The following is a 25,449-nucleotide window of genomic DNA, read 5'->3' as shown; positions in this document are numbered from 1 at the left end:
ATTGTGGCTCTGTGGTACCCAGTGGCCACTGGTATGTGCCTCGATTGGCCGTTGTATTCTCGTGATCTGAAAACATGGGACTCCCTTCTGAGGCACCATATTAAAGACAACGTGTACAGCAATAACGCCAAAACCATTGCTGAGCTGAAAATAGACATTCGCGATGTCTTCGACAGCATCGATGTTCCGACGCTTCAGCGGGTCATGCAGAATTTCACTATTCGTCTGCGCCACGTTATCGCCAATGATGGCAGGCATATCGTACATGCCATAACCTAAATCTCAATATCTGTAGTGACGTTTCCGTGTTGAATAAAATACGTGCACGCCGTAGTTTCCTGTCAGGAAGGTCGCAGTTCGTAGTCATAGACGGCAAATCATCGAGTAAAACTAAAGTGATATCAGGTGTTCCCCAGGGAAGCGTCCTGGGACATCTGCTGTTCCTGATCTATATAAATGACCTGGGTGACAATCTGAGCAGTTCTCTTAGGTTGTTCGCAGATGATGCTGTAATTTACCGTCTTGTAAGGTCATCCGAAGACCAGTATCAGTTGCAAAGCGATTTAGAAAAGATTGCTGTGTGGTGTGGCAGGTGGCAGTTGACGCTATATAACGAAAAGTGTGAGATGATCCACATGAGTTCCAAAGGAAATCCGTTGGAATTCGATTACTCGATAAATAGTACAATTCTCAAGGCTGTCAATTCAACTAAGTATCTGGGTGTTAAAATTACGAACAACTTCAGTTGGAAAGACGACATAGATAATATTGTGGGGAAGGCGAGCCAAAGGTTGCGTTTCATTGGCAGGACACTTAGAAGATGCAACAAGTCCACTATAGAGACAGCTTACACTACACTCGTTCGACCTCTGTTAGAATATTGCTGCGCGGTGTGGGATCCTTACCAGGTGGGATTGACGGAGGACATCGAAAGGGTGCAAAAAAGGGCAGCTCGTTTTGTATTATCACGTAATATGGGAGAGAGTGTGGCAGATATGATACGCGAGTTGGGATGGAAGTCATTAAAGCAAACACGGTTTTCGTCGCGGCGAGATCTATTTACGAAATTTCAGTCACCAACTTTCTCTTCCGAATGCGAAAATATTTCGTTGAGCCCAACCTACATAGGAAGAAATGATCATCAAAATAAAATAAGAGAAATCAGAGCTCGAACAGAAAGGTATAGGTGTTCGTTTTTCCCGCGCGCTGTTCGGGAGTGGAATGGTGGAGAGATAGTATGTTTGTGGTTCGATGAACCCTCTGCCAAGCACTTAAATGTGAATTGCAGAGTAGTGATGTAGATGTAGATGTATTTTACGTTTTGCTTCATGTAGTTCAACGTCACCCTATATACACAGGGTGTTTGGGAATTCCTGTTACAGACTTCTAGGACTTGTGAAGGGGAGTGAGTACATAATATTTTGAAAAGGAACCCCTAACCGAAAACGCACCTTACCCGTGCTACATCCGTTTGAAAACTTGTTTGCTAGGTAGGTAAGAAACAAGGTAGTAATGGTGGGGACTGGTTATGTCGAATCTGCTGCTGTCATTCAACGACCATGCTACATCTCTGACCTGATTCGGACCTCATTCAATTGATTGCGGGTGTTAGAACAACATGGTCGAGTACACGTTTGCAGAATATAGCGTTATGATCCTTCTGAACGCCGAAGCTCACGGTAGTGGAAAAGCTGCTCCTTTCCGTTCTCAAGATCGTCCTCCACAACGTCCAACTCCATCGCTTACCCTTTTCGCCACAATTACGCAACGCCTTCCAGAAAGGGTATCTTCATAGTGAGCAGGCGTGAGTAAAGTGCTCCAAGGAGACACCACACACCAGAAACGAAGAATCCGTAGTGCATCATGTTGAAGAGAAACCAGCCGGCCTTTGTGGCCGAGCGGTTCTAGGCGCTTCAGTCCGGAACCGCGCTGCTGCCGCGGTCACGGGTTCGAATCCTGACTCGGGCATGGACGTGTGTGATGTCCTGAGGTTAGTTAGGTTTAAGCAGTTCTAAGTCTAGGGGACTGATGACCTCAAATGTTACGTCCCATAGTGCTCAGAGCCATTTGAACCTTTCTTTTTTTTTTTTTTTTTGAAGAGAACCCGTCAATTCCTTTGACTATTAATGAGTAGAATTGTAAGACAAGTGATGTACTGGCTCACGCTTAATCAATTACTTGTAAAAGTGTTCACGTTACCAACATGTTTTCAAATGGTTGTAGTACGGCAATGCTAAGTTTCTGCACATGGGTTCCCAATCAAAATATTATTTACTCACTCCCTACTACAAGCCCTAGAAGTTTATAAGGAAATTTCTTAACATCCTGTATGAGTAGCTGGCTTGGGAGCGGGATGTGTCTTTGGTATTGTGATTAGCTTCATGGGGTCCGCCACAATTGCCCACATGAGCCAGTTTCTTCATCTCAGGACAGCTTTTACACCAAACGGCCTCAATATTACGTACTTTTCAATCTCTGTCTTCCGACGCAATTTTAACTACACAAAAGTCAGCCACCTACGCCCTAGAAGGAGAAATTAACAAAAGACTAATTTCGCAGTTCTTTCGTATAGCGCCAATACTGCAAACAAAATAGGCCAAACTCAACTCGAAAATCAAATTTGTATTTCGCACCGAGAACGGTATTAAAGGTACTATAAGACAAGACTACCCATAAAACATAATCTTTTCGTCAATCAGAAATATTAAGATTGCAGTGTTAGTAATGTGACATTATGTACATTGCGCAAGCCAGAAGGAATTTTCGGATTCAACTGAAAAAACACACGAAATCTAACGCAAATAAAGTGCCTTCGCGATGTATCTAATAAGCAACAAACACGTGCTCCGAAACGTCAACGATCAGTTGTGCAAAGAAAGAGAAGAAAAATTATATTGTAGAAGAAACCGAAATTTTCAGTCACTTTAAAAATCAGCCAAGTGTACTTATCAAGGAACAAAATGAACTACAAACCGGAAGGCATCTCGATAATTTTATTGGTGTTCTGCACATGTCTAATCAAAACTAAAGTAGCATTTCGTTTTGTAGCTTCCATGCTGACAGGTAGGATTATATTGTCAGAAGAAAAATTTTTAATCTTCGAGTTCCCATTTTGGTAAACCGTTTCTTTTTCATTATTTTATTTTATTATTTCTTTTTTCTTTGGGTATATACAGGGTGGTCAGAAACACACTAAAAAGTTTGTAAAGGTGTTGCAGGTTAGACTGTCACAAAAAAGAACTGTTAAGAAAAATATTCTATACATTGCGCCGTTTTCGATTTAATTAGCATAGAAGTTAGCCAATAATTTCGTTGCACGCGCAAATTTAAGCAGACTTCCAGGGACAGTGTTGCCAAACTTGTTCTTCCTTTGGTTTCCTGTGTTATATTTATCACTTATGAAAAACGCACATTTTAATTGGTAGTGAGCATGGACAAGTGGTAACTCGCGGACTTACAGATGTCTGCGCATTACCGCATTTTCGCGCGTGTAAGTGCCTTAATGTGCGCGCTCGGCGACCTGATTAACTGACTTCAATGCTAGACAAATCGGAAACGGCACAACGAATCGAATTTCTTTCTGAACAATCATTTCTCAGCACAACCTCCCCTGGAACACCCTTACAGGCTCTTCAGTTTGTTTCTGACCTCCCTGTATGTCTTAAAGTGTTAGACGGCCCTCATTTCTATTCTTTGTTCAACATTATATCTTTGCACTTTTCGCGCCTTATATGCACCAGCTAACTGTCAAAATATCAGTAACAACTAAATTTGTGAGCCTGAACTTACGGAAGCATTCAGTGTCAATACGCTGCCATTTTTATACGTATAGTTTTTTTTTATCCTAGGTAACTACCTTTCCGTTAATTTACATTCACACTATTGTGTTTTTGTTCCCTAAAGCCAGCCAGTGTGGCCGAGCGGTTCTAGGCGCTCAGTCCGGAACCGCGCTGCTGCTACGGTCGCAGGTTCGAATCCTGCCTCGGGCATGGATGTGTGTGATGTCCTTAGGTTAGTTAGGTTTAAGTAGTTCTAAGTTCTAGGGGACTTATGACCACAGCAGTTGAGTCCCATAGTTCTCAGAGCCATTTCAACCATTTGTTCCCTAACGGTGATACAGCTAAATACTGGGTAATGGATTCAAAATATCCTCTTTGCCTGTGCCGTTCAGCTGCTTATAACCACCTTGCTTCGTCAGTCATATGGACTTTTGATTTCAAGGTTGCAGAGGTATTTCACTTCATCTATAATGTAAACAGCAATGTTGTTGCAAAGTTTGTAGCTAAATAACTTGAATATTTTCTACATCTATGTCTACATCAGTACTCAGCAAGCCACCTGACGTTGTGTGGCAAGGGATACTTCCTGTACCACTATTTGGATCGTCCCTCTCCCACCCCGCATGCCGCGTGGGAAGAATGACTCGTTTTATCCGACTCTTCCCAGGACGTGCTCTCACGGAATTTCAACCACTCTGCGATGCACGACGCCTCTCTTGTAGCGTCTGTCACTAGTCTGTTGAGCACCTCTGTGACGCTTTCGCGGCGACTAAACGACCCTGTGGCGAAACGCACTGCTCTTCATTGAGCGTCCTTACCAAGTATGTCCGCCAGTTTCCCCGCAGGTGTTCCTTTTACAAAACAGTTTAAATGCTAGGGTTTGTTTTACATCAGCTTTAGCCTCGTCGGGTTGTTGCTTCTGCCAACAGCCGCTAGCGACGAATGTACTGCCTCACGATGCAGAAGACTGCATATCTCATGCGCATTTGTCCCAGCAGAAACTCAAGACGTCATGACTGTGCCACGACACATTCTGGCCATTAATACGACGGATATTCTCAAAGCAAAGACCGATCTGTCGCGAAATGGAGACTGCAGTTAAAACTAATTTGTTTTATTTGCAACTATTAGTTACACTTCAACGGCGTTGCCGCAGTGGCAACACTGGTTCCCGTCAGATCATCGAAGTTCCATGCGGCTTTACTCGGATGATGCTGTAGTATACAGAGAAGTTGCAGCATTAGAAAATTGCAGCGAAATGCAGGAAGGTCTGCAGCGGATAGGCACTTGGTGCAGGGAGTGGCAACTGACCCTTAACATAGACAAATGTAATGTATTGCGAATACATAGAAAGAAGGATCCTTTATTGTATGATTATATGATAGCGGAACAAACACTGGTAGCAGTTACTTCTGTAAAATATCTGGAAGTATGCGTGCGGAACGATTTGAAGTGGAATGATCATACAAAATTAATTGTTGTTAAGGCGGGTGCCAGGTTGAGATTCAATGGGAGAGTCCTTAGAAAATGTAGTCCATCAACAAAGGAGGTGGCTTACAAAACACTCTGTCGACTTATACTTGAGTATTGCTCATCAGTGTGGGATCCGTACCAGATCGGGTTGACGGAGGAGATAGAGAAGATCCAAAGAAGAGCGGCGCGTTTCGTCACAGGGTTATTTGGTAACCGTGATAGCGTTACGGAGATGTTCAGCAAACTCAAGTGGCAGACTCTGCAAGAGAGGCGCTCTGCATCGCGGTGTAGCTTGCTGTCCAGGTTTCGAGAGGGTGCGTTTCTGGATGAGGTATCGAATATATTGCTTCCCCCTACTTATACCTCCCCAGGAGATCACGAATGTAAAATTAGAGAGATTAGAGCGCGCACGGAGGATTTCCGGCAGTCGTTCTTCCCGCGAACCATACCTGACTGGAACAGGAAAGGGAGGTAATGACAGTGGCACGTAAAGTGCCCTCCGCCACACACCGTTGGGTGGCTTGCGGAGTATAAAGTAGATGAATGCAGATGTTAAGCGCTGTCGGGCCGGGCTAGCACTTGGATGGGAGACCATCCGGTCTGCCGAGCGCTGTTGGCAAGCAGGGTGCACTCAGCCCTTGTGAGGCATACTGAGGAGCGACTTGATTGAGAATTAGCGGCTCCGGTCTCCGAAACTGATAATGGCCGGGAGAGTGGTGTGCTGACTACATTCCCTTCCGTATCCGCATCCAGTGACGCCTATGAGCTGAGGATGACACGACGGTCGGTCAGTAGCGTTGGGCCTTCATGGCCCGTTCGGGAGGAGTTTAGTTTTAGTTACACTTTGCAGCTACTTGTGTACAAAGTCGCCGCTCCTACTCACACATCTGTGATAGCGTTGTACCAACTTGCAATACTCTCGTCACAGAGTGCTTTCCAACAGTTTTCTTCGCTGGATTGCAGTTCATTGTCTGCACTAAAGCCGGCCGGAGTGGCCGTGCAGTTCTGGGCGCTACAGTCTGGAGCCGAGCGACCGCTACGGTCGCAGGTTCGAATCCTGCCTCGGGCATGGATGTGTGTGATGTCCTTAGGTTCGTTAGGTTTAATTACACTCCTGGAAATTGAAATAAGAACACCGTGAATTCATTGTCCCAGGAAGGGGAAACTTTATTGACACATTCCTGGGGTCAGATACATCACATGATCACACTGACAGAACCACAGGCACATAGACACAGGCAACAGAGCATGCGCAATGTCGGCACTAGTACAGTGTATATCCACCTTTCGCAGCAATGCAGGCTGCTATTCTCCCATGGAGACGATCGTAGAGATGCTGGATGTAGTCCTGTGGAACGGCTTGCCATGCCATTTCCACCTGGCGCCTCAGTTGGACCAGCGTTCGTGCTGGACGTGCAGACCGCGTGAGACGACGCTTCATCCAGTCCCAAACATGCTCAATGGGGGACAGATCCGGAGATCTTGCTGGCCAGGGTAGTTGACTTACACCTTCTAGAGCACGTTGGGTGGCACGGGATACATGCGGACGTGCATTGTCCTGTTGGAACAGCAAGTTCCCTTGCCGACCTAGGAATGGTAGAACGATGGGTTCGATGACGGTTTGGATGTACCGTGCACTATTCAGTGTCCCCTCGACGATCACCAGTGGTGTACGGCCAGTGTAGGAGATCGCTCCCCACACCATGATGCCGGGTGTTGGCCCTGTGTGCCTCGGTCGTATGCAGTCCTGATTGTGGCGCTCACCTGCACGGCGCCAAACACGCATACGACCATCATTGGCACCAAGGCAGACGCGACTCTCATCGCTGAAGACGACACGTCTCCATTCGTCCCTCCATTCACGCCTGTCGCGACACCACTGGAGGCGGGCTGCACGATGTTGGGGCGTGAGCGGAAGACGGCCTAACGGTGTGCGGGACCGTAGCCCAGCTTCATGTAGACATTTGCGAATGGTCCTCGCCGATACCCCAGGAGCAACAGTGTCCCTAATTTGCTGGGAAGTGGCGGTGCGGTCCCCTACGGCACTGCGTAGGATCCTACGGTCTTGGCGTGCATCCGTGCGTCGCTGCGGTCCGGTCCCAGGTCGACGGGCACGCGCACCTTCCGCCGACCACTGGCGACAACATCGATGTACTGTGGAGACCTCACGCCCCACGTGTTGAGCAATTCGGCGGTACGTCCACCCGGCCTCCCGCATGCCCAATATACGCCCTCGCTCAAAGTCCGTCAACTGCACATACGGTTCACGTCCACGCTGTCGCGGCATGCTACCAGTGTTAAAGACTGCGATGGAGCTCCGTATGCCACGGCAAACTGGCTGACACTGACGGCGGCGGTGCACAAATGCTGCGCAGCTAACGCCATTCGACGGCCAACACCGCGGCTCCTGGTGTGTCCGCTGTGCCGTGCGTGTGATCATTGCTTGTACAGCCCTCTCGCAGTGTCCGGAGCAAGTATGGTGGGTCTGACACACCGGTGTCAATGTGTTCTTTTTTCCATTTCCAGGAGTGTAGTTCTAAGTTCTAGGCGACTAATGACCTCAGAAGTTGAGTCGCATAGTGCTCAGAGCCATTTGAACTATTTTCTGCACTAAAATGTAGTCTTCATAGCCATCGGTTCACATGAGCAGAGATGAAAATCAGAGGGAAGAAAGTCCAGGCATATGGTCTATCAGGCCAGTTGTGTGATTGGATTGAAGAGTTCCTAGATAACAGAAAGCAGCATGTCATTCTCAATGGAGAGAAGTCTTCCGAAGTAAGAGTGATTTCAGGTGTGCCATAGGGGAGTGTCGTAGGACCGTTGCTATTCACAATATACAAAATGACCTTGTGGATAACATCGGAAGTTCACTGAGGCTTTTTGCGGATGTTGCTGTAATATATCGAGAGGTTGTAACAATGGAAAATTGTACTGAAATACAGGAGGATCTGCAACAAGTTGACACATGGTGCAGGGAATGGCAATTGAATCTCAATGTAGACAAGTGTAATGCGCTGCTAATACATAGAAAGAAAGATCCTTTATCATTTAGCTACAGTATAGCAGGTAAGCAACTGGAAGCAGTTAATTCCAAAAATTATCTGGGAGTAGGCATTAGGAGTGATTTAAATGGAATGATCATATAAAGGTGATAGTCGGTAAAGTAGATGCCAGACTGAGATTCATTGCAGGAATCCTAAGGAAATGCAATCCGAAAACAAAGGAAGTAGGTTACAGTACACTTGTTCGCCCTCTGCTTCAATACTGCTCACCGGTGTGGGATCCGTACCAGGTAGGGTTGATAGAAGAGATAGAGAAGATCCAACGGAGAGCAGCGCGCTTCGTTACAGGATCATTTAGTAATCGCGAAAGTGTTACGGAGATGATAGATGAACTCTAGTGGAAGACTCTGCAGGAGAGACGCTCAGTATCTCGGAACGGGCTTTTGTTGAAGTTGGACATACCTTCACCGAGGAGTCAAGCAGTATATTGCTCCCTCCTACGTATATCTCGCGAAGAGACCATGAGGATAAAATCAGAGACATTAGAGCCCACACAGAGGCATACCGACAATCTTTCTTTCGACGAACAATACGAGACTGGAATAGATGGGAGAACCGATAGAGGTACTCAAAGTACCCTCCGTCACACACCGTCAGGTGGCTTGTGGAGCATGGATGTAGATGTAGATTTAGGCTGTAGGCTGTATGGTGGGTGATCAAACACCTCCTGTCTGAAACGCTGCCAGAGCGGCTTCATTGCCCCTGCGTTGTGCGCTCGACAAGTGCCATGAAGAACACACGGCATGAAAGTTATGTTGTGGGGGGTTGCATGAAATTAGGCGTGCTCTCACGACAGGCACCTATACGTGGCGGGAGACACTATTTTCTAGGCATGTTTAAGAACTCACTGTACGCTCAGAACTGAGAAGAGCGACCTGACACAATCTGCGGGCCTACTAAAGACACTGCCCAACGTATCTGTGCAGAGCTTTATCGGATTTTCGCTGTCGTTTCCACTTCGCGAGCTATCGTTCCTTAATTTCCGAATTTGGCGACCCTGACAGGATGTTTTACTGCAAATGCCGCAACGAAGATATGAGGTTGGGACTACCGAAGTGTCGAATTTCTACGAATGTAATCCGTCAAACAGAACCTTTTGGTGTAAAAAAAAATCACTCTCACTGCGGAAAAGTTGCTTGCTAGATCTTCGAAGAGAGCAAACTTTGGCCGCGGATCGGGCCGCGGCGGGCTAGGCGGTCGACTTCTCGGGTCTCGCTTTTGTAGTCGCGCCCGACAATGGCGGCAACGGAGGCGGCGGGTCCGGTTTTAATTTAAGCTGGCCGCGGGCAGCGCCGCAATCACCGGCCCGCCTGCCAAATGAAGCCGCGGACGCGGTCGCGCCACACGTCCACCGCCGCCGACGCAGCCTCGACCTTCGCTCGCCTCTGCACGCGCCGCGTTGCGCATCCGCTTTGCGCTGCGCTGCCTCGCTGCTTGTGTGGCAGTCCGTTGAAAGAATCCGAGTCCACCCATCTCTCGTCAGCAAACGCCCACTGTAGTCTCGTTCCTCTTCGGGTGCAGAGTCAAATCTGATACCTACGTTGTCGAACCACGCTATTACTGTCCCATTACAGACGTGTCGTCTAGAAAGTGCAGTTTATGACTCAGTACTGAGAACTTTGTGAAATGTGTGATATTTTTACCACAACATCTTTCGAGACTAGTGGCAGACGCTACAAGAGAGGCGTTGTGCATCGCAGAGTGGTTGAAATTCCGTGAGAGTGCTATAAAACAACGACACAAATCAGTACATCGTAATATTACACATACTGACAACCGCATGAAAATATTTATATCGTTCTTCAGTATGACAAGTCTGAAAGTTTCTATGCCATTAGGCACCGTCCAAAGTAAAAACGCAGCAGCAAACATGCACAACATAAAAGTCTTCCTGGAACATCTCTTGTTGATGTGTTATACGCTCACAGTACAGCTGTAAACTAAAGGTAGCCGCTTTTCACCTATCAAGGGTAGTACTTTTCTGTAACGCGTATGTCACAACCTCCAGCGATGCTACTGTGGACTATAAATTCTATGCACATTATATGTCAAGTCCTAATAAATTCTGAAAACTAGTTCTACACACACACACACACACACACACACATATATATATATATATATATATATATATATATATATATATATATATATATATATATATATATAGAGAGAGAGAGAGAGAGAGAGAGAGAGAGAGAGATAGAGAGAGAGAAGATATGGATAACGTAGTTAAAATAGGCCCATAAATGCCTCTTGGACACTTCTATCTTCTCGTTTAGCATTTAGCACTCTGACACATCCATTTCTGAAACTGCTAAAATCGCCGCTTCTCTAAATTTGGCACTGTTTAGATGCTTTGCCACCGCCAGTAAGCCATTCTCTTTTTTATCATCCACTTCTTCCCGTTGGTCTCACGTTCATCATTTCACAATCCTTACACTTCCTTCCATAAACTCGTACTTCACTGGCACAATTGTAACGCTGCAGGCAGTTAGCACTAACCCTTGTAGTAAATAGAAATTAAGTAAACTAAAAATAGGAAGTAGTCTGCCTAAGTACTAATCGCATAACTGTCTGTAATTGAGTAATGTAGAAGCTGCTATTGTATAAAGTAGAAACTTAGGACCCACTAATCAATAAGGTGGTGGGTCAATCTTGTATAATTATTATTATCATGATATGAAATAAAGAATTTAAAAAAAATACTCGTACTTTTCCTAGTTCTCCCCTGTCGTAGTCTTTTGCCTTATGCCTTATGCTTGCTCCATCTTTTCTTTTTCTTCTTTCTTTTTTTTGTGCCTGAAAGCAATTTTCACTCCTTTGGTCTCAAGAAACCTCGCCTGTTTGGTAACATCGCAGACAGCATGGGGGTGTCGCACTCTGAGGATAAAAGGTGGTGGTTGTCAAGTTTAGAGGAAGTGGAGATTTTTTTGTGCTTTAAGAAAGGAGTGTGTTAGCGTGTTAAAAGAGAAGACAGAAGTGTCCAAATGCCATCTCTGGGTCCACTTAAGTCATGTTCTCCTAGGAAATCAGTCGCTAACTCATTAGAACTAACGGCATTAGGTTATCTGTTGGTCGTTCTATATAATCGCGCACGTTGCAACATAGGTGTATTTTTTTTTTTTTTTAGAATTTACTGAGACTTGACACATAATGTTCACTCACTTTATGATACACGGTAACATCATCGGGGGCTGTAACATACGCATTCCAGGAAAGTACTATCTTTGGTAGGTGAAACTGTTGTCTTTACTTTACAACTGTGACGTGAGATTATAGCACGTCAACATTAGATATTCCTCGAAGAGTTTATGTTTGACAATGCATGTTTCCTGCTAGGTTCTTACTCTTGACTATAACTAGTGTCATGGAAGCTTTTAAGTGTGTTATACTAAAAGACGATACAAATATTTTCATGACGTCGTTAGTACGTTTAGTATTACGATGCAGGGATTTGTTTTATAGCACTTCATATGGAACAACGTGCTCCAGAAACATGTTGTGGTAAAAATAGCACGCGTCTGACAAATGGCGGGACACGTTTTCAGTACTGGTTCGTCAGACAGTTGTACGATGGGTTGCAACAGATAACCTGTAATTTACAATGTATGTCACCTGTCGTACTCATGAGTTACTGAATTACAGGCAGTACTCTGTTGCAGAGAGAAGGAGTCCTGTTGCCAAGGCGAATTCTGTAGGCCGACGGCCCATGTTACTAAGACACCGTGTTGACGCATTTCATTGATGCCAGATCGTGTGTGTGCGAAGAGGGTCAGAGGTCGTACAGGCACTGCACTTTCCTGTGGGTAGCCCTGTGAAGTATTCGGCTAATACCACACCAGAAATAGAGATAACTCTCAGAGTAAGGCAGATTTGCAGTATGTCACCGACACAATTCAACATCTACATTGACGGTCGTACCTCAAGATATATGAAATGGGATGTATAAATTTCTAAATACAATGCTTTCTGCCCATGAACAGGTGGTCATACAGAACAGCGAAGAAAAATTACAAATAGCGGTAGTTAAACTATGTGCCTCAATTACAACCTGAAGATATCAACAGCCGGCCGCTGTAGTCGAGTGGTTCTAGGCTCTTCCGTCCGAAACCGCGCTGCTGGTACGGTCGCAGGTTCAGATCCTGCCTCGGGCATGGATGTGTGTGATGTCCTTAGGTTAGTTAGGTTTAAGTAGTTCTAAGTCTAGGGGACTGATTACCTCAGATGTTAAGTCCCGTAGTGATCACAGCCATTTGAACCAGTTTGAAAATATCAACAAATAAACAAAATTAGTCGCTTGTTCAGGAAAATATCCCATAAGGACCCAGATAATCATTAGTGTGTGTGTGTGTGTGTGTGTGTGTGTGTGTGTGTGTGTGTGTGTGTGTAAGTGTTCCACATCTCCTCCCAAATCATTGAACCTATTCCAACCAATCGTGATGCCTTAATGCCAGGCAACAATCCCTGTGAGGTTAGGAACCACATACCTATTCCAGTACAGGAGACGTAGCGTCATAAACTATGGGATGCATGAGAAAAACCGCATCATGCATGAAGATATTTATTCTTTCGTACTAAGAAATCCTACAGTGGAGTCAGCTTTAGGAAATCTTTGACACCACGCAGCGCTTTTGGCAGCCTTCAATTGCCAAGCGCTTTCGGCTGTAGACGAAAACAAAAGCCGTCTCTAGGACTACAAATAGGGGTTGCCGTAGAGACGTTTATAAAATCGCGTTGCAGACACGCCAAGTAGCTGCACTTAGCGTTCCGAGACTGTCCATTGCAATCTCACACCGAGTCTACGGCAAGAGTACATATAAGGTTTAGTTTCTAATAGAAGATTGGAAAATGTGTACTCGGACAACGCTGGGTTTGTCACCTAGTAGAAAATCAATACCTATCATCACATATGTGGCACGATAAGCACATTGAAGAGTAAAATGAGAAGATAACTCCAAATGAAATATTATAAACTCATGGAACCACCCGCAGTAGGAGAGAGGAGAAAGTTGGACGTTAAGATCAAAATACCAAAGAGAACTCGTAAGCCAGAAATGAAGTTCCTTAAACGAGTGAAAGGCTGCACAAGAGAAGACTACCTAAGAAATAAAGAATTAAGGAAAGAACTGGGGATTCAGCCATTAACTGAAAAGGTAATCCTATGAAAGCAGGATTGGAAAGAGGCTGTATTGCATATGTCATTTCATAGAATCCCTTGAAAAGTTATGGAATACAATCCTGTCGGGAGAAGGAGTGTGGGAAGGACGAGAAAGAGAATGTGAGGTCAGGACAGGCCACAACGCCTTTTTCTGGATTGACAGAAGAAGATATTTCCATTCGAGCTAAGTAGCGACCACAGAAGCCAGATACCGTCATAAATAACGTATTGATGACAGGGATCTTCTCAATCATAATAGTCTACCGCAGTAGACTATAACAAAACACAGTGCAGCAAGTCAGTTCATTCTAAGACAGTAACACCCTCTTAGCAGACGTACCATCCAGAAATGTCTCCTTGCTACAGAGGCACCATCTCACCATCTAGCTCTGCCCACCGCATATCATGAGTCTCATTGAATTGCCATAGGAGCGTACAGTACTGGAGAACATCGACTAGATTTTTGAACTTTCTTAACGTTGACACATCTATTCCGGCATACAAGTACTGAGAAAACCTCACTGGGTGATGAATCGTGGTTTTCAACTTAGCGCCGTCAGCCAGTTTGTGTATTTAGTGTAGTGCGGCAGATGTCTATCTGCTTGGGATGATACAGGGCATCTGATACGTCCGCCATTGTCTTTCCACAGAAAAGGATACAGGAACCTATTGTTTAATAATGTGCATGCGTTTGTTTCCCTAGAGCAATCCTCAGGTCACTGGGACGTGTAGCAAAGAAATGGGCGACCCCATTGTCCCCCATTTTTTCAGAATATTTCAGAAAAATTCCACAGATATGAGGGTGCTTCTGCGGGCTCGCAGGTCATGTGACCTCAGTCCTATTGAGTATATCTGGGATTCCATCGAGGACACTTACTTTGGAATCAGTTACGACCACTCTCTGTAACCTCTGGTTGGGCTGTCTTCGCTCATGATGGTCCCTCAGCGCAAGTTCCATGTCTGCGACGTTGGCCGCCTGTGGGCTATCTCGTGGGCCTCCCATTTTCTGGAAAAAGCAGACTGCTCTTCCTTTGATGTGTCCCGGCTGCTCTTTATTCACACCCAGAGGCTCGTGGTTTGTTGTTGCAAGCTTCCTCGGAAGGCAGATAAACGCGAGGATGACATGGGGCGGCGAGAACAGCCGCCTTCGTCATATTCTCACAGCGTGGCTGTGCCTCCTGCCGGATGCAGTTCTTGTAGGGAGTTTCAACCCGATCACTGATCGCACTCTACAGTGCCTCCTACCGGTAACAATCGCCCGCTGATCTATTCCATCTTGCTATTCGCTTATTTGCTCAATATGTTGATTTGTTGAGTTCCCTATCCATATCTAAGTTTTACCTGAAGTATTTATTGGAATACAGTAGAGCGTCGATTATACGAACGTCGGTCAACCGAACGACCGCTTAACCGAACTGTGTACTCGCCCGCACCAGTTACTCTCCCACCCTACCGTCCATCATCCCCCTCGCTCCCAAACCAAGCACGTTGTTTCAAGCACGTTAATATGTCAGCCTTGCCTTTTGTGTACACCTCACAAAAGAGTGCCTGGATGCATAGTACGATTTTTATGAAGTGGTTCCTGAACGTTTTCGTACCCTCTGTAAAAGCTCATCAGCTTAAGAATGGGAAGAGGGCGAAAACACTACTTCTCCTTGACAATGCACTCATCCGTCATGTGATATTTTAAACGAAAAAGACGAGTTCATAAAGGTAACCTCCTAATTACAGGCCACGGATCAAGGCGTTATTGAGACTTTCAAACTATATTACAGGAAAGAATTGTTGCGTAAGTTATTGTTAGAAAGAGAAGAGGATGGAGAAGAAAGTCTCTCAAGAAATCATCAGAATATTGACTTGAAAGACGCGTCCTACATGATCAGCGCAGCATGGAATAGTGTAAAGGAAGAGAATATGAAGAAAGCCTGGAATAAAATTTTGGACACAGAAGAAAATTCACAAGGTATGATCTAAAATGACGAACAGAATGATATGTCCGAAATTCTCGGCATGCTGAAAGAAATAGATTGCCACGAATGTGATGAAGAAGACGTTCACGAATGGATGAATATCGATGATGCAGATCCAGGACACCAAATCGTGCAGGACACCGAGATTGTAAACGTCGTCACTGATAAAGATGACGCCGCCAGCATCTCATCAATCAGTGCTCCAGAAAGTGAAGATGAAAGTATACAAACAGCTTCTGAGGCGTTCACTTGTTTAGATACTGCCTTGCGATGGTTTGAAGCCCAAGATGAAAGGGACCAGTTTCAGATATCTGTAATGAAAAAAGTACGTGACTTAGCTGCTCGTAAGCGTGTAGGCTTGCTTAGACACACCAAAATAAAGGATTTTTTTAAACGTTAATTTTGTATACTTTGTTTATTGTTCATGCAAAATGCGTATGTAATACGTATATACTTTTGTTTAACAAACTGTGCCACATACTATATATTCCTACTGAAGTTGCCTTTGTATGTTACTTTGTAATTCTAAAAGAGATGCCTGTTTTTATGAATAAATTTACTGTACAGTACTTCTTTTTGGCAAATAAACATGTACAGTTCGATTATCCGAACAAACCAGTTTTCCGAACATCCATGTCCCCCAACTACTTCGGATAATCGACGCTCTACTGTATTTGCGTTTTCTATCTTTCAACAAAGGTTCTGGGTACATGATCTTTTCCTTATGTGCAGCCGACGGTTAGGGCACTTCCCTTTCTCTACAAGTGAATATTCGAGGTTCACATTCGCCTTGGCACTTAGGCTCTTACAAACCGTACGGTTTGATTAGTACTGGTTGAATTTTGTTATTAACTTAAATTGGGATACTCCATTTTCATGTTAAAGGTTATTATGTGATGTCAGCTTCATACTTGTGACTCGTGGTAAATTAGGAAGTAATACTTCGTAATTAGTTGCTATTATACTGTGCGCATAGAATTGATAAGGTTAGGAGATTGAAGATTTTCTGGTATAGGTCACTGTTATTAACAGGACTCACTGCCAAAGTGTAAGTGGAGTATGGTAGCTTTTTCTTTGCCATTTTGGCTGCTCTTGTTAATGTTAAAGTGAGAAATTTTGTACTGTTGTGACTTTAATTTATGTCTGTGCTCTTTCAGTAAGTTTTTATAGATTTGTGAAGATGGAGACTGCCAACATTAATAACAAAGAATATTGTAGCATAAATGTATCTCTATTTAAAACACAAAAACTGCTCATTACTTGTCCTGCCAGCGCAAAAATTCGTTTGTGATTCTAACCACCAAAGAAAGAAATGTAATTTTCGTAATTGTCCACATGCATATGATGACGCGAACCACTGACAAACGTAGTGGCGTAATAAATAAGAGACTCACGCAAAAATGTGATTCATTTTTCATTTCAGTCAAAAAACATGTAAATTTCACAGAAACTTGCGTTTTAATTAACACATAGCACTAAATTTTCTGCGGTAGGTAATTAGTTTATGATTAATGACGCGCATCATAATAAACTCGGAAACACAGTCCTAAAATTTACTCCTGTTCTATTCAGAGACAGCAATAACGCTGTCCCCGTGGTGTCAGTTTCGTTTTTTCATTCTCTTCTGCACATTACCGTGCACTTAGATGTTCATTATACGGCTCGGCGGTCGGCGCCAGTGCATTTTACAGCCACTTTGCCCGCGGCTATGAATGAGCTGCTAACGAAAAGACAGAGAAGTGTTAACGCAACACACTCACAGTCTGCTCTCACTCGTCACGGCAAATGCAGCTCAATCAACGCCTGTTACTACGTCCGTCTGAGGGCGCGGACTCCAACTCTGCGAGTCAGGTAATGTGGAGGAGCGCAGTACTAAGGGCCCTACTCGAATTCCACTAGTTGCCGTTCAGGTAGAAGAGCGCATACATGCGAGTAGACAAGGCCTCTGCGCATGTGAGAACGACAATTGTTCCAAGGGTTTGCATTCTCGTTTTAGATCGTTATTTTAAGGGGCTCCGGAAAGGCTCAAAATCACGAAAAGTTCAACTTTTACTTTTTTGCGTTTTCTGAATCTGCAGACTATTACCTTTTAATAGATATATAATTTATTCAATTCCGAAGACTACAACTATTTTTAAATTTTTTTTGAAATGTGTTCTACATGGGCGTGACCCACTGTGGCGCTGTTAAACTGCTGTCAAATGATGTTATTATTAACGTCCGTGTTCATCAGGTACATTTTAGTGATGTGAGATAAAGTATGTGTTGTGGCTAACCTGTGATGGTTCAATATATATCGCTGGTGTGATTGTCGATTGTTTCATGTTTATTTACTCTGTCGTTATCTCGAAAATATTCGTAATTAATTCTGTTTCTTGAGTCTCTGTTTTGTTGAAGTATAATAGTGAGTAAAAGTAAAGTTATTAGAAATCCTCGCCGGCCGAAGTGGCCGTGCGGTTAAAGGCGCTGCAGTCTGGAACCGCAAGACCGCTACGGTCGCAGGTTCGAATCCTGCCTCGGGCATGGATGTTTGTGATGTCCTTAGGTTAGTTAGGTTTAACTAGTTCTAAGTTCTAGGGGACTAATGACCTCAGCAGTTGAGTCCCATAGTGCTCAGAGCCATTAGAAATCCTCTGAAGGCTTTTAAGAAAAGGAAAAATGTTGGAAAGCCAAAGGTATGTGTTATTACTGTAAACAATAAAGACGATGAAAATCCCCAACATAGCTTGTGTCCCAAAGAAGAAGACAGTTGGTGTAAATATAACAAAGGATTGCTAACTGGTGAAGTGTACACTCATAAGCATAGTCTGCCTCATGCAATAATGGAGGTGATAAAACCTATTTTCAGAGACTTAGCAGCACCTGAGCTGTTGAAAAAGTGTATTCACGGAAAAACTCAAAACCCCAATGAAAGTGTAAATAGTGTTATATGGTCGAGAATCCCCAAGACTGTATTTGTTGGAATAGAAACACTTCACTTTGGTGTGTATGATGCTGTTGCGACTTTCAATGATGGCAACATTGTAAGGTGCAAGGTATTTAGAAATATGGGAATGAAGATAGGTTCTAACATGGTACGAGCGATGCTTGCTTTAGACAAGGAACGCCTTCGGGCTGCAGACAGGGCTGTAAAGAGTCTAGAAATACAAGCAAGAGTAAACAGGAGGAGGAACAAGAGGAAGCTGGAGGAGGAGTTTGCAGAGGATGAAGATAATCCATCCTATGGACCTGGAATGCACTAAAAAGTTAATCCAATCTTTGTCGCTCGATTCCCAAAACTTTTATTTTCTCATACTAATTACATGTTTTCTAAGGATCTTCCAAACATATTTCTTTCAAACTTTCAGTAAATGTTACACAGTACCTTCTGCATAATTTAACACAGCCTTTTTCCAAAAAACTGTATATTTTTGAATATATAAATAAAAAATTGCAAAAGAATGTTGTGAATTTTCATTACAATTAAAAAAAATCATCTTTAATAACTGAACTAAAATTTTGTAAAATCCCTGTGTTAAGTTGTAGCCCATATTCCAATAAATAATCTGTAAAAAGTTCAACTTCCTACCTCAAATACTTTGTGAGGAAAGATGTAATTTATAAGCGTTATTTTAACATTGCAAGTATAGGGCGTTCCGGAGCCCCTTAAACGGATTACTTCGTAAAGTTTGCATTGTAATGAAAATTTTGGAAATTTGTGGTAGATTCCTATGGAACCAAACTGCTGAGGTCATCGGTCCCTAGGCTTGCATACAACTTAATCGAACTTAAACTAACTTACGCTAAGGACAACACACACATCCATGCCCGAGGGAGGACTCGAACCTCCGACGGAGGCAGCCGCACGAACCGTGCCAAGGCGCCTTAAAGAGTAACTTGAGATGCACACAAACAGGCTCTTATATTCGGCTTAATAATTTCACTTTTTGGTTCCGATTCAAGACGAGGAAACCACAGAAAGAAGAAATATTCAAGGAAAGCAAAATTGAGAAATGGTGAAATGGACAGATTTCACTTCTTGAGGTGTGTTTCGCACAAAGCTTAATTGTTTCCCTTAGCTTAAAAATATCTCTTGAACAGAAGTATTTTGCAATTGAAACTCGTTATCGGGTACTTTCTTTTCTTTACAACACTTTTTCGTCATCCTTGTGTCACTGAAAATGAAATGATCATATGGCGTTGTTGGCCGGCGTTCAAATGGCTCTGAGCACTATGGGACTTAACATCTGAGGTCATCAGTCCCCTGGACTTAGAACTACTTAAACCTAACTAACCTAAGCACAGCACACACTTCCATGCCCGAGGCAGGATTCGAACCTGCGGTCGTAGCAGCAGCGCGGTTCCGGACTGGAGCGCCTATAACTGCTCGGCCAGAGAAAGAAGAAATATTCAAGGAAAGCAAAATTGAGAAATGGTGAAATGGACAGATTTCACTTCTTGAAGTGTGTTTCGCACAAAGCTTAATTATTTCCCTTAGATTAAAAATATCTCTTGAACAGAAGTATTTTGCAATTGAAACTCGTTATCGGGTACTTTCTTTTCTTTACAACACTTTTTCGTCATCCTTGTGTCACTGAAAATGAAATGATCATATGGCGTTGTTGGCCGGCGTTCAAATGGCTCTGAGCACTATGGGACTTAACATCTGAGGTCATCAGTCCCCTGGACTTAGAACTACTTAAACCTAACTAACCTAAGCACAGCACACACTTCCATGCCCGAGGCAGGATTCGAACCTGCGGTCGTAGCAGCAGCGCGGTTCCGGACTGGAGCGCCTATAACTGCTCGGCCAGAGAAAGAAGAAATATTCAAGGAAAGCAAAATTGAGAAATGGTGAAATGGACAGATTTCACTTCTTGAAGTGTGTTTCGCACAAAGCTTAATTATTTCCCTTAGATTAAAAATATCTCTTGAACAGAAGTATTTTGCAATTGAAACTCGTTATCGGGTACTTTCTTTTCTTTACAACACTTTTTCGTCATCCTTGTGTCACTGAAAATGAAATGATCATATGGCGTTGTTGGCCGGCGTTCAAATGGCTCTGAGCACTATGGGACTTAACATCTGAGGTCATCAGTCCCCTGGACTTAGAACTACTTAAACCTAACTAACCTAAGCACAGCACACACTTCCATGCCCGAGGCAGGATTCGAACCTGCGGTCGTAGCAGCAGCGCGGTTCCGGACTGGAGCGCCTATAACTGCTCGGCCAGAGAAAGAAGAAATATTCAAGGAAAGCAAAATTGAGAAATGGTGAAATGGACAGATTTCACTTCTTGAAGTGTGTTTCGCACAAAGCTTAATTATTTCCCTTAGATTAAAAATATCTCTTGAACAGAAGTATTTTGCAATTGAAACTCGTTATCGGGTACTTTCTTTTCTTTACAACACTTTTTCGTCATCCTTGTGTCACTGAAAATGAAATGATCATATGGCGTTGTTGGCCGGCGTTCAAATGGCTCTGAGCACTATGGGACTTAACATCTGAGGTCATCAGTCCCCTGGACTTAGAACTACTTAAACCTAACTAACCTAAGCACAGCACACACTTCCATGCCCGAGGCAGGATTCGAACCTGCGGTCGTAGCAGCAGCGCGGTTCCGGACTGGAGCGCCTATAACTGCTCGGCCAGAGAAAGAAGAAATATTCAAGGAAAGCAAAATTGAGAAATGGTGAAATGGACAGATTTCACTTCTTGAAGTGTGTTTCGCACAAAGCTTAATTATTTCCCTTAGATTAAAAATATCTCTTGAACAGAAGTATTTTGCAATTGAAACTCGTTATCGGGTACTTTCTTTTCTTTACAACACTTTTTCGTCATCCTTGTGTCACTGAAAATGAAATGATCATATGGCGTTGTTGGCCGGCGTTCAAATGGCTCTGAGCACTATGGGACTTAACATCTGAGGTCATCAGTCCCCTGGACTTAGAACTACTTAAACCTAACTAACCTAAGCACAGCACACACTTCCATGCCCGAGGCAGGATTCGAACCTGCGGTCGTAGCAGCAGCGCGGTTCCGGACTGGAGCGCCTATAACTGCTCGGCCAGAGAAAGAAGAAATATTCAAGGAAAGCAAAATTGAGAAATGGTGAAATGGACAGATTTCACTTCTTGAAGTGTGTTTCGCACAAAGCTTAATTATTTCCCTTAGATTAAAAATATCTCTTGAACAGAAGTATTTTGCAATTGAAACTCGTTATCGGGTACTTTCTTTTCTTTACAACACTTTTTCGTCATCCTTGTGTCACTGAAAATGAAATGATCATATGGCGTTGTTGGCCGGCGTTCAAATGGCTCTGAGCACTATGGGACTTAACATCTGAGGTCATCAGTCCCCTGGACTTAGAACTACTTAAACCTAACTAACCTAAGCACAGCACACACTTCCATGCCCGAGGCAGGATTCGAACCTGCGGTCGTAGCAGCAGCGCGGTTCCGGACTGGAGCGCCTATAACTGCTCGGCCAGAGAAAGAAGAAATATTCAAGGAAAGCAAAATTGAGAAATGGTGAAATGGACAGATTTCACTTCTTGAAGTGTGTTTCGCACAAAGCTTAATTATTTCCCTTAGCTTAAAAATATCTCTTGAACAGAAGTATTTTGCAATTGAAACTCGTTATCGGGTACTTTCTTTTCTTTACAACACTTTTTCGTCATCCTTGTGTCACTGAAAATGAAATGATCATATGGCGTTGTTGGCCGGCGTTCAAATGGCTCTGAGCACTATGGGACTTAACATCTGAGGTCATCAGTCCCCTGGACTTAGAACTACTTAAACCTAACTAACCTAAGCACAGCACACACTTCCATGCCCGAGGCAGGATTCGAACCTGCGGTCGTAGCAGCAGCGCGGTTCCGGACTGGAGCGCCTATAACTGCTCGGCCAGAGAAAGAAGAAATATTCAAGGAAAGCAAAATTGAGAAATGGTGAAATGGACAGATTTCACTTCTTGAAGTGTGTTTCGCACAAAGCTTAATTATTTCCCTTAGATTAAAAATATCTCTTGAACAGAAGTATTTTGCAATTGAAACTCGTTATCGGGTACTTTCTTTTCTTTACAACACTTTTTCGTCATCCTTGTGTCACTGAAAATGAAATGATCATATGGCGTTGTTGGCCGGCGTTCAAATGGCTCTGAGCACTATGGGACTTAACATCTGAGGTCATCAGTCCCCTGGACTTAGAACTACTTAAACCTAACTAACCTAAGCACAGCACACACTTCCATGCCCGAGGCAGGATTCGAACCTGCGGTCGTAGCAGCAGCGCGGTTCCGGACTGGAGCGCCTATAACTGCTCGGCCAGAGAAAGAAGAAATATTCAAGGAAAGCAAAATTGAGAAATGGTGAAATGGACAGATTTCACTTCTTGAAGTGTGTTTCGCACAAAGCTTAATTGTTTCCCTTAGCTTAAAAATATCTCTTGAACAGAAGTATTTTGCAATTGAAACTCGTTATCGGGTACTTTCTTTTCTTTACAACACTTTTTCGTCATCCTTGTGTCACTGAAAATGAAATGATCATATGGCGTTGTTGGCCGGCGTTCAAATGGCTCTGAGCACTATGGGACTTAACATCTGAGGTCATCAGTCCCCTGGACTTAGAACTACTTAAACCTAACTAACCTAAGCACAGCACACACTTCCATGCCCGAGGCAGGATTCGAACCTGCGGTCGTAGCAGCAGCGCGGTTCCGGACTGGAGCGCCTATAACTGCTCGGCCAGAGAAAGAAGAAATATTCAAGGAAAGCAAAATTGAGAAATGGTGAAATGGACAGATTTCACTTCTTGAAGTGTGTTTCGCACAAAGCTTAATTATTTCCCTTAGATTAAAAATATCTCTTGAACAGAAGTATTTTGCAATTGAAACTCGTTATCGGGTACTTTCTTTTCTTTACAACACTTTTTCGTCATCCTTGTGTCACTGAAAATGAAATGATCATATGGCGTTGTTGGCCGGCGTTCAAATGGCTCTGAGCACTATGGGACTTAACATCTGAGGTCATCAGTCCCCTGGACTTAGAACTACTTAAACCTAACTAACCTAAGCACAGCACACACTTCCATGCCCGAGGCAGGATTCGAACCTGCGGTCGTAGCAGCAGCGCGGTTCCGGACTGGAGCGCCTATAACTGCTCGGCCAGAGAAAGAAGAAATATTCAAGGAAAGCAAAATTGAGAAATGGTGAAATGGACAGATTTCACTTCTTGAAGTGTGTTTCGCACAAAGCTTAATTGTTTCCCTTAGCTTAAAAATATCTCTTGAACAGAAGTATTTTGCAATTGAAACTCGTTATCGGGTACTTTCTTTTCTTTACAACACTTTTTCGTCATCCTTGTGTCACTGAAAATGAAATGATCATATGGCGTTGTTGGCCGGCGTTCAAATGGCTCTGAGCACTATGGGACTTAACATCTGAGGTCATCAGTCCCCTGGACTTAGAACTACTTAAACCTAACTAACCTAAGCACAGCACACACTTCCATGCCCGAGGCAGGATTCGAACCTGCGGTCGTAGCAGCAGCGCGGTTCCGGACTGGAGCGCCTATAACTGCTCGGCCAGAGAAAGAAGAAATATTCAAGGAAAGCAAAATTGAGAAATGGTGAAATGGACAGATTTCACTTCTTGAAGTGTGTTTCGCACAAAGCTTAATTATTTCCCTTAGATTAAAAATATCTCTTGAACAGAAGTATTTTGCAATTGAAACTCGTTATCGGGTACTTTCTTTTCTTTACAACACTTTTTCGTCATCCTTGTGTCACTGAAAATGAAATGATCATATGGCGTTGTTGGCCGGCGTTCAAATGGCTCTGAGCACTATGGGACTTAACATCTGAGGTCATCAGTCCCCTGGACTTAGAACTACTTAAACCTAACTAACCTAAGCACAGCACACACTTCCATGCCCGAGGCAGGATTCGAACCTGCGGTCGTAGCAGCAGCGCGGTTCCGGACTGGAGCGCCTATAACTGCTCGGCCAGAGAAAGAAGAAATATTCAAGGAAAGCAAAATTGAGAAATGGTGAAATGGACAGATTTCACTTCTTGAAGTGTGTTTCGCACAAAGCTTAATTGTTTCCCTTAGCTTAAAAATATCTCTTGAACAGAAGTATTTTGCAATTGAAACTCGTTATCGGGTACTTTCTTTTCTTTACAACACTTTTTCGTCATCCTTGTGTCACTGAAAATGAAATGATCATATGGCGTTGTTGGCCGGCGTTCAAATGGCTCTGAGCACTATGGGACTTAACATCTGAGGTCATCAGTCCCCTGGACTTAGAACTACTTAAACCTAACTAACCTAAGCACAGCACACACTTCCATGCCCGAGGCAGGATTCGAACCTGCGGTCGTAGCAGCAGCGCGGTTCCGGACTGGAGCGCCTATAACTGCTCGGCCAGAGAAAGAAGAAATATTCAAGGAAAGCAAAATTGAGAAATGGTGAAATGGACAGATTTCACTTCTTGAAGTGTGTTTCGCACAAAGCTTAATTATTTCCCTTAGATTAAAAATATCTCTTGAACAGAAGTATTTTGCAATTGAAACTCGTTATCGGGTACTTTCTTTTCTTTACAACACTTTTTCGTCATCCTTGTGTCACTGAAAATGAAATGATCATATGGCGTTGTTGGCCGGCGTTCAAATGGCTCTGAGCACTATGGGACTTAACATCTGAGGTCATCAGTCCCCTGGACTTAGAACTACTTAAACCTAACTAACCTAAGCACAGCACACACTTCCATGCCCGAGGCAGGATTCGAACCTGCGGTCGTAGCAGCAGCGCGGTTCCGGACTGGAGCGCCTATAACTGCTCGGCCAGAGAAAGAAGAAATATTCAAGGAAAGCAAAATTGAGAAATGGTGAAATGGACAGATTTCACTTCTTGAAGTGTGTTTCGCACAAAGCTTAATTATTTCCCTTAGATTAAAAATATCTCTTGAACAGAAGTATTTTGCAATTGAAACTCGTTATCGGGTACTTTCTTTTCTTTACAACACTTTTT

The sequence above is a fragment of the Schistocerca nitens genome, chromosome 1, assembly GCF_023898315.1.
Source record: "Schistocerca nitens isolate TAMUIC-IGC-003100 chromosome 1, iqSchNite1.1, whole genome shotgun sequence".
NCBI classification, from domain to species: domain Eukaryota; kingdom Metazoa; phylum Arthropoda; class Insecta; order Orthoptera; family Acrididae; genus Schistocerca; species Schistocerca nitens.
This window is presented reverse-complemented; position numbering follows the sequence as displayed.